Source organism: Eucyclogobius newberryi, unplaced genomic scaffold, assembly GCF_026437365.1.
Source record: "Eucyclogobius newberryi isolate DKJ021-1_F unplaced genomic scaffold, fEucNew1.0.hap1 SCAF_22, whole genome shotgun sequence".
In the NCBI taxonomy this organism is placed as follows: Eukaryota; Metazoa; Chordata; class Actinopteri; order Gobiiformes; family Gobiidae; genus Eucyclogobius; species Eucyclogobius newberryi.
In genome coordinates, this window is record NW_027315857.1 from 27,042,088 (window position 1) to 27,055,156 (window position 13,069).

Genomic DNA, 13,069 nt, shown 5'->3' on the forward strand with positions numbered 1-13,069 from the left:
AGTAGAACACACTGCTGTAGAACACTCTGCTGTAGTGGAACACTCTGATGTAGTGGAACACTCTGCTGTAGTAGAACACCCTGCTGTAGTAGAACACACTGCTGTAGTAGAACACTCTGCTGTAGTAGATCACTCTGCTGTAGTGGAACACTCTGCTGTAGTGGAACACTCTGCTGTAGTGGAACACTCTGCTGTAGTAGAACACACTGCTGTAGTAGAACACTCTGCTGTAGTAGAACACTCTGCTGTAGAACACTCTGCTGTAATGGAACACTCTGCTGTAGTAGAACACACTGCTGTAGTAGAACACACTGCTGTAGTAGAACACTCTGCTGTAGTAGAACACTCTGCTGTAGTAGAACACTCTGCTGTAGTGGAACACTCTGCTGTAGTAGAACACTCTGCTGTAGTAGAACACTCTGCTGTAGTGGAACACTCTGCTGTAGTGGAACACACTGCTGTAGTAGAACACTCTGCTATAGTGGAACACACTGCTGTAGTAGAACACTGCTGTAGTAGAACACTCTGCTGTAGTAGAACACACTGCTGTAGTAGAACACTCTGCTGTAGTAGAACACTCTGCTGTAGTGGAACACTCTGCTGTAGTAGAACACACTGCTGTAGTAGAACACTGCTGTAGTAGAACACTCTGCTGTAGTAGAACACACTGCTGTAGTAGAACACTCTGCTGTAGTAGAACACTCTGCTGTAGTGGAACACTCTGCTGTAGTGGAACAATCTGCTGTAGTAGAACACTCTGCTGTAGTAGAACACACTGCTGTAGTAGAACACTCTGCTGTAGTAGAACACTCTGCTGTAGTAGAACACTCTGCTGTAGTGGAACACTCTGCTGTAGTAGAACACTCTGCTGTAGTAGAACACTCTGCTGTAGTGGAACACTCTGCTGTAGTAGAACACTCTGCTGTAGTAGAACACTCTGCTGTAGTGGAACACACTGCTGTAGTAGAACACTGCTGTAGTAGAACACTCTGCTGTAGTAGAACACACTGCTGTAGTAGAACACTCTGCTGTAGTAGAACACTCTGCTGTAGTAGAACACTCTGCTGTAGTGGAACACTCTGCTGTAGTAGAACACACTGCTGTAGTAGAACACTGCTGTAGTAGAACACTCTGCTGTAGTAGAACACACTGCTGTAGTAGAACACTCTGCTGTAGTAGAACACTCTGCTGTAGTGGAACACTCTGCTGTAGTAGAACACTCTGCTGTAGTAGAACACTCAGCTGTAGTAGAACACTCTGCTGTAGTGGAACACACTGCTGTAGTAGAACACTCTGCTGTAGTAGAACACACTGCTGTAGTAGAACACTCTGCTGTAGTAGGACACTCTGCTGTAGAACACTCTGCTGTAGTGGAACACTCTGCTGTAGTAGAACACTCTGCTGTAGTAGAACACACTGCTGTAGTAGAACACACTGCTGTAGTAGAACACTCTGCTGTAGTAGAACACTCTGCTGTAGAACACTGCTGTAGAACACTCTGCTGTAGTTGAACACACTGCTGTAGTAGAACACTCTGCTGTAGTAGAACACACTGCTGTAGTAGAACACACTGCTGTAGTAGAACACTCTGCTGTAGTAGAACACACTGCTGTAGAACACTCTGCTGTAGTAGAACACACTGCTGTAGTAGAACACTCTGCTGTAGTAGAACACACTGCTGTAGTAGAACACACTGCTGTAGTAGAACACTCTGCTGTATTAGAACACACTGCTGTAGAACACTCTGCTGTAGTAGAACACTCTGCTGTAGTAGAACACACTGCTGTAGTAGAACACTCTGCTGTAGTAGAACACACTGCTGTAGTAGAACACTCTGCTGTAGTAGAACACTCTGCTGTAGTGGAACACTCTGCTGTAGTAGAACACTCTGCTGTAGTAGAACACACTGCTGTAGTAGAACACTCTGCTGTAGTAGAACACTCTGCTGTAGTAGAACACTCTGCTGTAGTGGAACACTCTGCTGTAGTGGAACACACTGCTGTAGTAGAACACTCTGCTGTAGTAGAACACTCTGCTGTAGTAGAACACACTGCTGTAGTAGAACACTCTGCTGTAGTAGAACACTCTGCTGTAGTAGAACACACTGCTGTAGTAGAACACACTGCTGTAGTAGAACACTCTGCTGTAGAACACTGCTGTAGTAGAACACTCTGCTGTAGTAGAACACACTGCTGTAGTAGAACACTCTGCTGTAGTAGAACACTCTGCTGTAGTAGAACACTCTGCTGTAGTAGAACACTCTGCTGTAGTAGAACACACTGCTGTAGTAGAACACACTGCTGTAGTAGAACACTGCTGTAGTAGAACACTCTGCTGTAGTAGAACACACTGCTGTAGTAGAACACACTGCTGTAGTGGAACACTCTGCTGTAGTAGAACACACTGCTGTAGTAGAACACTCTGCTGTAGTAGAACACACTGCTGTAGTAGAACACACTGCTGTAGTAGAACACTCTGCTGTAGTAGAACACACTGCTGTAGAACACTCTGCTGTAGTAGAACACACTGCTGTAGTAGAACACTCTGCTGTAGTAGAACACACTGCTGTAGTAGAACACTCTGCTGTAGTAGAACACACTGCTGTAGAACACTCTGCTGTAGTGGAACACTCTGCTGTAGTGGAAAACTCTGCTGTAGTAGAACACTCTGCTGTAGTAGAACACACTGCTGTAGTAGAACACTCTGCTGTAGAACACTCTGCTGTAGTGGAACACTCTGCTGTAGTAGAACACTCTGCTGTAGTAGAACACACTGCTGTAGAACACTGCTGTAGTGGAACACTCTGCTGTAGTGGAACACACTGCTGTAGTAGAACACACTGCTGTAGTAGAACACTCTGCTGTAGTAGAACACTCTGCTGTAGTAGAACACACTGCTGTAGAACACTGCTGTAGTGGAACACTCTGCTGTAGTGGAACACACTGCTGTAGTAGAACACTCTGCTGTAGTAGAACACTCTGCTGTAGTAGAACACTCTGCTGTAGTGGAACACTCTGCTGTAGTAGAACACTCTGCTGTAGTGGAACACTCTGCTGTAGTAGAACACTCTGCTGTAGTAGAACACACTGCTGTAGTAGAACACACTGCTGTAGTAGAACACTCTGCTGTAGTAGAACACTGCTGTAGAACACTCTGCTGTAGTAGAACACACTGCTGTAGTAGAACACTCTGCTGTAGTAGAACACACTGCTGTAGTAGAACACTCTGCTGTAGTAGAACACACTGCTGTAGAACACTCTGCTGTAGTAGAACACACTGCTGTAGTAGAACACTCTGCTGTAGTAGAACACACTGCTGTAGTAGAACACACTGCTGTAGTAGAACACTCTGCTGTATTAGAACACACTGCTGTAGAACACTCTGCTGTAGTAGAACACTCTGCTGTAGTAAAACACACTGCTGTAGTAGAACACTCTGCTGTAGTAGAACACACTGCTGTAGTAGAACACTCTGCTGTAGTAGAACACTCTGCTGTAGTGGAACACTCTGCTGTAGTAGAACACTCTGCTGTAGTGGAACACTCTGCTGTAGTAGAACACTCTGCTGTAGTGGAACACTCTGCTGTAGTGGAAAACTCTGCTGTAGTGGAACACACTGCTGTAGTAGAACACTCTGCTGTAGTGGAACACACAGCTGTAGTAGAACACTGCTGTAGTAGAACACTCTGCTGTAGTAGAACACACTGCTGTAGTAGAACACTCTGCTGTAGTAGAACACTCTGCTGTAGTAGAACACTCTGCTGTAGTGGAACACTCTGCTGTAGTAGAACACTCTGCTGTAGTAGAACACACTGCTGTAGTAGAACACTCTGCTGTAGTAGAACACTCTGCTGTAGTGGAACACACTGCTGTAGTAGAACACTCTGCTGTAGTAGAACACACTGCTGTAGTAGAACACACTGCTGTAGTAGAACACTGCTGTAGTAGAACACTCTGCTGTAGTAGAACACACTGCTGTAGTAGAACACACTGCTGTAGTAGAACACTCTGCTGTAGAACACTGCTGTAGTAGAACACTCTGCTGTAGTAGAACACACTGCTGTAGTAGAACACACTGCTGTAGTAGAACACTCTGCTGTAGTAGAACACTCTGCTGTAGTAGAACACTGCTGTAGTGGAACACTCTGCTGTAGTAGAACAAACTGCTGTAGTAGAACACTCTGCTGTAGTGGAACACTCTGCTGTAGTAGAACACTCTGCTGTAGTAGAACACTCTGCTGTAGTAGAACACTCTGCTGTAGTAGAACACACTGCTGTAGAACACTCTGCTGTAGTGGAACACTCTGATGTAGTGGAACACTCTGCTGTAGTAGAACACTCTGCTGTAGTAGAACACACTGCTGTAGTAGAACACTCTGCTGTAGTAGATCACTCTGCTGTAGTGGAACACTCTGCTGTAGTAGAACACTCTGCTGTAGTAGAACACACTGCTGTAGTAGAACACTCTGCTGTAGTAGAACACTCTGCTGTAGAACACTCTGCTGTAATGGAACACTCTGCTGTAGTGGAACACTCTGCTGTAGTGGAACACTCTGCTGTAGTAGAACACTCTGCTGTAGTGGAACACTCTGCTGTAGTAGAACACTCTGCTGTAGTGGAACACTCTGCTGTAGTGGAAAACTCTGCTGTAGTGGAACACACTGCTGTAGTAGAACACTCTGCTGTAGTGGAACACACAGCTGTAGTAGAACACTGCTGTAGTAGAACACTCTGCTGTAGTAGAACACACTGCTGTAGTAGAACACACTGCTGTAGTAGAACACTCTGCTGTAGTAGAACACTCTGCTGTAGTAGAACACTCTGCTGTAGTGGAACACTCTGCTGTAGTAGAACACTCTGCTGTAGTAGAACACACTGCTGTAGTAGAACACTCTGCTGTAGTAGAACACTCTGCTGTAGTGGAACACACTGCTGTAGTAGAACACTCTGCTGTAGTAGAACACACTGCTGTAGTAGAACACACTGCTGTAGTAGAACACTGCTGTAGTAGAACACTCTGCTGTAGTAGAACACACTGCTGTAGTAGAACACACTGCTGTAGTAGAACACTCTGCTGTAGAACACTGCTGTAGTAGAACACTCTGCTGTAGTAGAACACACTGCTGTAGTAGAACACACTGCTGTAGTAGAACACTCTGCTGTAGTAGAACACTCTGCTGTAGTAGAACACTGCTGTAGTGGAACACTCTGCTGTAGTAGAACAAACTGCTGTAGTAGAACACTCTGCTGTAGTGGAACACTCTGCTGTAGTAGAACACTCTGCTGTAGTAGAACACTCTGCTGTAGTAGAACACTCTGCTGTAGTAGAACACACTGCTGTAGAACACTCTGCTGTAGTGGAACACTCTGATGTAGTGGAACACTCTGCTGTAGTAGAACACTCTGCTGTAGTAGAACACACTGCTGTAGTAGAACACTCTGCTGTAGTAGATCACTCTGCTGTAGTGGAACACTCTGCTGTAGTGGAACACTCTGCTGTAGTAGAACACTCTGCTGTAGTAGAACACACTGCTGTAGTAGAACACTCTGCTGTAGTAGAACACTCTGCTGTAGAACACTCTGCTGTAATGGAACACTCTGCTGTAGTAGAACACACTGCTGTAGTAGAACACACTGCTGTAGTAGAACACTCAGCTGTAGTAGAACACTCTGCTGTAGTAGAACACTCTGCTGTAGTAGAACACACTGCTGTAGTAGAACACTGCTGTAGTAGAACACTCTGCTGTAGTAGAACACACTGCTGTAGTAGAACACTCTGCTGTAGTAGAACACTCTGCTGTAGTAGAACACTCTGCTGTAGTGGAACACTCTGCTGTAGTAGAACACACTGCTGTAGTAGAACACTGCTGTAGTAGAACACTCTGCTGTAGTAGAACACACTGCTGTAGTAGAACACTCTGCTGTAGTAGAACACTCTGCTGTAGTGGAACACTCTGCTGTAGTAGAACACTCTGCTGTAGTAGAACACTCAGCTGTAGTAGAACACTCTGCTGTAGTGGAACACACTGCTGTAGTAGAACACTCTGCTGTAGTAGAACACACTGCTGTAGTAGAACACTCTGCTGTAGTAGAACACTCTGCTGTAGAACACTCTGCTGTAGTGGAACACTCTGCTGTAGTAGAACACTCTGCTGTAGTAGAACACACTGCTGTAGTAGAACACACTGCTGTAGTAGAACACTGCTGTAGTAGAACACTCTGCTGTAGAACACTGCTGTAGAACACTCTGCTGTAGTAGAACACACTGCTGTAGTAGAACACTCTGCTGTAGTAGAACACACTGCTGTAGTAGAACACACTGCTGTAGTAGAAAACTCTGCTGTAGTAGAACACACTGCTGTAGAACACTCTGCTGTAGTAGAACACACTGCTGTAGTAGAACACTCTGCTGTAGTAGAACACACTGCTGTAGTAGAACACACTGCTGTAGTAGAACACACTGCTGTAGTAGAACACTCTGCTGTATTAGAACACACTGCTGTAGAACACTCTGCTGTAGTAGAACACTCTGCTGTAGTAGAACACACTGCTGTAGTAGAACACTCTGCTGTAGTGGAACACTCTGCTGTAGTAGAACACACTGCTGTAGTAGAACACTCTGCTGTAGTGGAACACTCTGCTGTAGTGGAACACTCTGCTGTAGTAGAACACTCTGCTGTAGTGGAACACTCTGCTGTAGTAGAACACTCTGCTGTAGTGGAACACTCTGCTGTAGTGGAACACTCTGCTGTAGTGGAACACACTGCTGTAGTAGAACACTCTGCTGTAGTGGAACACACTGCTGTAGTAGAACACTGCTGTAGTAGAACACTCTGCTGTAGTAGAACACACTGCTGTAGTAGAACACTCTGCTGTAGTAGAACACTCTGCTGTAGTAGAACACTCTGCTGTAGTGGAACACTCTGCTGTAGTGGAACACTCTGCTGTAGTAGAACACTCTGCTATAGTAGAACACACTGCTGTAGTAGAACACTCTGCTGTAGTAGAACACTCTGCTGTAGTAGAACACTCTGCTGTAGTGGAACACACTGCTGTAGTAGAACACTCTGCTGTAGTAGAACACTCTGCTGTAGTAGAACACTCTGCTGTAGTAGAACACACTGCTGTAGTAGAACACACTGCTGTAGTAGAACACTGCTGTAGTAGAACACTCTGCTGTAGTAGAACACACTGCTGTAGTAGAACACACTGCTGTAGTAGAACACTCTGCTGTAGAACACTGCTGTAGTAGAACACTCTGCTGTAGTAGAACACACTGCTGTAGTAGAACACACTGCTGTAGTAGAACACTCTGCTGTAGTAGAACACTCTGCTGTAGTAGAACACACTGCTGTAGTAGAACACACTGCTGTAGTAGAACACTGCTGTAGTAGAACACTCTGCTGTAGTAGAACACACTGCTGTAGTAGAACACACTGCTGTAATGGAACACTCTGCTGTAGTAGAACACTCTGCTGTAGTAGAAAACTTTGCTGTAGTAGAACACACTGCTGTAGTAGAACACTCTGCTGTAGTAGAACACACTGCTGTAGTAGAACACTCTGCTGTAGTAGAACACTCTGCTGTAGTGGAACACTCTGCTGTAGTGGAACACTCTGCTGTAGTAGAACACACTGCTGTAGTAGAACACTCTGCTGTAGTAGAACACTCTGCTGTAGTAGAACACTCTGCTGTAGTGGAACACTCTGCTGTAGTAGAACACACTGCTGTAGTAGAACACTCTGCTGTAGTAGAACACTCTGCTGTAGTAGAACACTCTGCTGTAGTGGAACACTCTGCTGTAGTGGAACACACTGCTGTAGTAGAACACTCTGCTGTAGTAGAACACTCTGCTGTAGTAGAACACACTGCTGTAGTAGAACACTCTGCTGTAGTAGAACACTCTGCTGTAGTAGAACACACTGCTGTAGTAGAACACACTGCTGTAGTAGAACACTCTGCTGTAGAACACTGCTGTAGTAGAACACTCTGCTGTAGTAGAACACACTGCTGTAGTAGAACACACTGCTGTAGTAGAACACTCTGCTGTAGTAGAACACTCTGCTGTAGTAGAACACTCTCCGGTAGTAGAACACTCTGCTGTAGTAGAACACACTGCTGTAGTAGAACACACTGCTGTAGTAGAACACTGCTGTAGTAGAACACTCTGCTGTAGTAGAACACACTGCTGTAGTAGAACACACTGCTGTAGTGGAACACTCTGCTGTAGTAGAACACTCTGCTGTAGTAGAACACTCTGCTGTAGTAGGACACACTGCTGTAGTAGAACACTCTGCTGTAGTAGAACACACTGCTGTAGTAGAACACTCTGCTGTAGTAGAACACACTGCTGTAGTAGAACACTCTGCTGTAGTATAACACACTGCTGTAGTAGAACACTCTGCTGTAGTAGAACACACTGCTGTAGAACACTCTGCTGTAGTAGAACACACTGCTGTAGTAGAACACTCTGCTGTAGTAGAACACACTGCTGTAGAACACTCTGCTGTAGTAGAACACACTGCTGTAGTAGAACACTCTGCTGTAGTAGAACACACTGCTGTAGTAGAACACTCTGCTGTAGTAGAACACTCTGCTGTATTAGAACACACTGCTGTAGAACACTCTGCTGTAGTAGAACACTCTGCTGTAGTAGAACACTCTGCTGTAGTAGAACACTCTGCTGTAGTAGAACACACTGCTGTAGTAGAACACTCTGCTGTAGTAGAACACTCTGCTGTAGTGGAACACTCTGCTGTAGTTGAACACTCTGCTGTAGTAGAACACTCTGCTGTAGTAGAACACTCTGCTATATTGGAACACTCTGCTGTAGTAGAACACACTGCTGTAGTAGAACACTCTGCTGTAGTAGAACACACTGCTGTAGAACACTCTGCTGTAGTAGAACACTCTGCTGTAGTAGAACACTCTGCTGTAGTAGAACACACTGCTGTAGTAGAACACTCTGCTGTAGAACACTCTGCTGTAGTGGAACACTCTGCTGTAGTAGAACACACTGCTGTAGTAGAACACTCTGCTGTAGTAGAACACTCTGCTGTAGTAGAACACACTGCTGTAGAACACTGCTGTAGTGGAACACTCTGCTGTAGTGGAACACACTGCTGTAGTAGAACACTCTGCTGTAGTAGAACACTCTGCTGTAGTAGAACACTCTGCTGTAGTAGAACACTCTGCTGTAGTGGAACACTCTGCTGTAGTAGAACACTCTGCTGTAGTAAAACACACTGCTGTAGTAGAACACTCTGCTGTAGTAGAACACTCTGCTGTAGAACACTCTGCTGTAGTGGAACACTCTGCTGTAGTAGAACACTCTGCTGTAGTAGAACACACTGCTGTAGTAGAACACTCTGCTGTAGTAGAACACACTGCTGTAGTAGAACACACTGCTGTAGTAGAAAACACTGCTGTAGTAGAAAACTCTGCTGTAGTAGAACACACTGCTGTAGTAGAACATTCTGCTGTAGTAGAACACACTGCTGTAGAACACTCTGCTGTAGTAGAACACTCTGCTGTAGTAGAACACTCTGCTGTAGTGGAACACTCTGCTGTAGTGGAACACTCTGCTGTAGTAGAACACTCTGCTATATTGGAACACTCTGCTGTAGTAGAACACACTGCTGTAGTAGAACACTCTGCTGTAGTAGAACACACTGCTGTAGTAGAACACACTGCTGTAGAACACTCTGCTGTAGTGGAACACTCTGCTGTAGTGGAAAACTCTGCTGTAGTAGAACACTCTGCTGTAGTAGAACACACTGCTGTAGTAGAACACTCTGCTGTAGTAGAACACTCTGCTGTAGTGGAACACTCTGCTGTAGTAGAACACTCTGCTGTAGTGGAACACTCTGCTGTAGTAGAACACTCTGCTGTAGTAGAACACTCTGCTGTAGTAGAACACTCTGCTGTAGTAGAACACACTGCTGTAGTAGAATACACTGCTGTAGTAGAACACACTGCTGTAGTGGAACACTCTGCTGTAGTAGAACACACTGCTGTAGTAGAATACACTGCTGTAGTAGAACACACTGCTGTAGTAGAACACTCTGCTGTAGTAGAACACTCTGCTGTAGTAGAACACTGCTGTAGAACACTCTGCTGTAGTAGAACACTCTGCTGTAGTAGACAACTCTGCTGTAGTAGAACACTCTGCTGTAGTAGAACACTCTGCTGTAGTAGAACACTGCTGTAGTGGAACACTCTGCTGTAGTAGAACACACTGCTGTAGTAGAACACTCTGCTGTAGTGGAACACTCTGCTGTAGTAGAACACTCTGCTGTAGTAGAACACTTTGCTGTAGTAGATGCTGTAGTAGAACACTCTGCTGTAGTAGAACACACTGCTGTAGAACACTCTGCTGTAGTGGAACACTCTGATGTAGTGGAACACTTTGCTGTAGTAGAACACTCTGCTGTAGTAGAACACACTGCTGTAGTAGAACACTCTGCTGTAGTAGATCACTCTGCTGTAGTGGAACACTCTGCTGTAGTAGAACACTCTGCTGTAGTAGAACACACTGCTGTAGTAGAACACTCTGCTGTAGTGGAACACTCTGCTGTAGTAGAACACTCTGCTGTAGTAGAACACTCTGCTGTAGTAGAACACTGCTGTAGTGGAACACTCTGCTGTGGTAGAACACTCTGCTGTAGTAGAACACTCTGCTGTAGTGGAACACTCTGCTGTAGTAGAACACTCTGCTGTAGTAGAACACTCTGCTGTAGAACACTCTGCTGTAGTGGAACACTCTGCTGTAGTAGAACACTCTGCTGTAGTAGAACACTCTGCTGTAGTAGAACACACTGCTGTAGAACACTCTGCTGTAGTAGAACACACTGCTGTAGTAGAACACTCTGCTGTAGTAGAACACTCTGCTGTAGTAGAACACACTGCTGTAGTAGAATACACTGCTGTAGTAGAACACACTGCTGTAGTAGAACACTCTGCTGTAGTAGAACACTCTGCTGTAGTAGAACACACTGCTGTAGTAGAACACACTGCTGTAGTAGAACACACTGCTGTAGTAGAACACTCTGCTGTAGTAGAACACTCTGCTGTAGTAGAACACTGCTGTAGAACACTCTGCTGTAGTAGAACACTCTGCTGTAGTAGAAAACTCTGCTGTAGTAGAACACTCTGCTGTAGTAGAACACTCTGCTGTAGTAGAACACTGCTGTAGTGGAACACTCTGCTATAGTAGAACACACTGCTGTAGTAGAACACTCTGCTGTAGTGGAACACTCTGCTGTAGTAGAACACTCTGCTGTAGTAGAACACTCTGCTGTAGTAGAACACTCTGCTGTAGTGGAACACACTGCTGTAGTAGAACATTCTGCTGTAGTAGAACACTCTGCTGTAGTGGAACACTCTGCTGTAGTGGAACACTCTGCTGTAGTAGAACACTCTGCTGTAGTAGAACACACTGCTGTAGTAGAACATTCTGCTGTAGTAGAACACTCTGCTGTAGTAGAACACTCTGCTGTAGTGGAACACACTGCTGTAGTAGAACACTCTGCTGTAGTAGAACACTCTGCTGTAGTAGAACACTCTGCTGTAGAACACTCTGCTGTAGTGGAACACTCTGCTGTAGTGGAACACACTGCTCTAGTAGAACACTCTGCTGTAGTGGAACACACTGCTGTAGTAGAACACTGCTGTAGTAGAACACTCTGCTGTAGTAGAACACACTGCTGTAGTAGAACACTCTGCTGTAGTAGAACACTCTGCTGTAGTAGAACACTCTGCTGTAGTGGAACACTCTGCTGTAGTAGAACACACTGCTGTAGTAGAACACTGCTGTAGTAGAACACTCTGCTGTAGTAGAACACACTGCTGTAGTAGAACACTCTGCTGTAGTAGAACACTCTGCTGTAGTGGAACACTCTGCTGTAGTAGAACACTCTGCTGTAGTAGAACACTCAGCTGTAGTAGAACACTCTGCTGTAGTGGAACACACTGCTGTAGTAGAACACTCTGCTGTAGTAGAACACACTGCTGTAGTAGAACACTCTGCTGTAGTAGAACACTCTGCTGTAGAACACTCTGCTGTAGTGGAACACTCTGCTGTAGTAGAACACTCTGCTGTAGTAGAACACACTGCTGTAGTAGAACACACTGCTGTAGTAGAACACTCTGCTGTAGTAGAACACTCTGCTGTAGAACACTGCTGTAGAACACTCTGCTGTAGTAGAACACACTGCTGTAGTAGAACACTCTGCTGTAGTAGAACACTCTGCTGTAGTAGAACACACTGCTGTAGTAGAACACTCTGCTGTAGTAGAACACACTGCTGTAGAACACTCTGCTGTAGTAGAACACACTGCTGTAGTAGAACACTCTGCTGTAGTAGAACACACTGCTGTAGTAGAACACACTGCTGTAGTAGAACACACTGCTGTAGTAGAACACTCTGCTGTATTAGAACACACTGCTGTAGAACACTCTGCTGTAGTAGAACACTCTGCTGTAGTAGAACACACTGCTGTAGTAGAACACTCTGCTGTAGTAGAACACACTGCTGTAGTAGAACACTCTGCTGTAGTAGAACACTCTGCTGTAGTGGAACACTCTGCTGTAGTAGAACACTCTGCTGTAGTGGAACACTCTGCTGTAGTAGAACACTCTGCTGTAGTGGAACACTCTGCTGTAGTGGAACACTCTGCTGTAGTGGAACACACTGCTGTAGTAGAACACTCTGCTGTAGTGGAACACACTGCTGTAGTAGAACACACTGCTGTAGTAGAACATTCTGCTGTAGTAGAACACTCTGCTGTAGTGGAACACTCTGCTGTAGTGGAACACTCTGCTGTAGTAGAACACTCTGCTGTAGTAGAACACACTGCTGTAGTAGAACATTCTGCTGTAGTAGAACACTCTGCTGTAGTAGAACACTCTGCTGTAGTGGAACACACTGCTGTAGTAGAACACTCTGCTGTAGTAGAACACTCTGCTGTAGTAGAACACTCTGCTGTAGTAGAACACAATGCTGTAGTAGAACACACTGCTGTAGTAGAACACTCTGCTGTAGTAGAACACACTGCTGTAGTAGAACACTC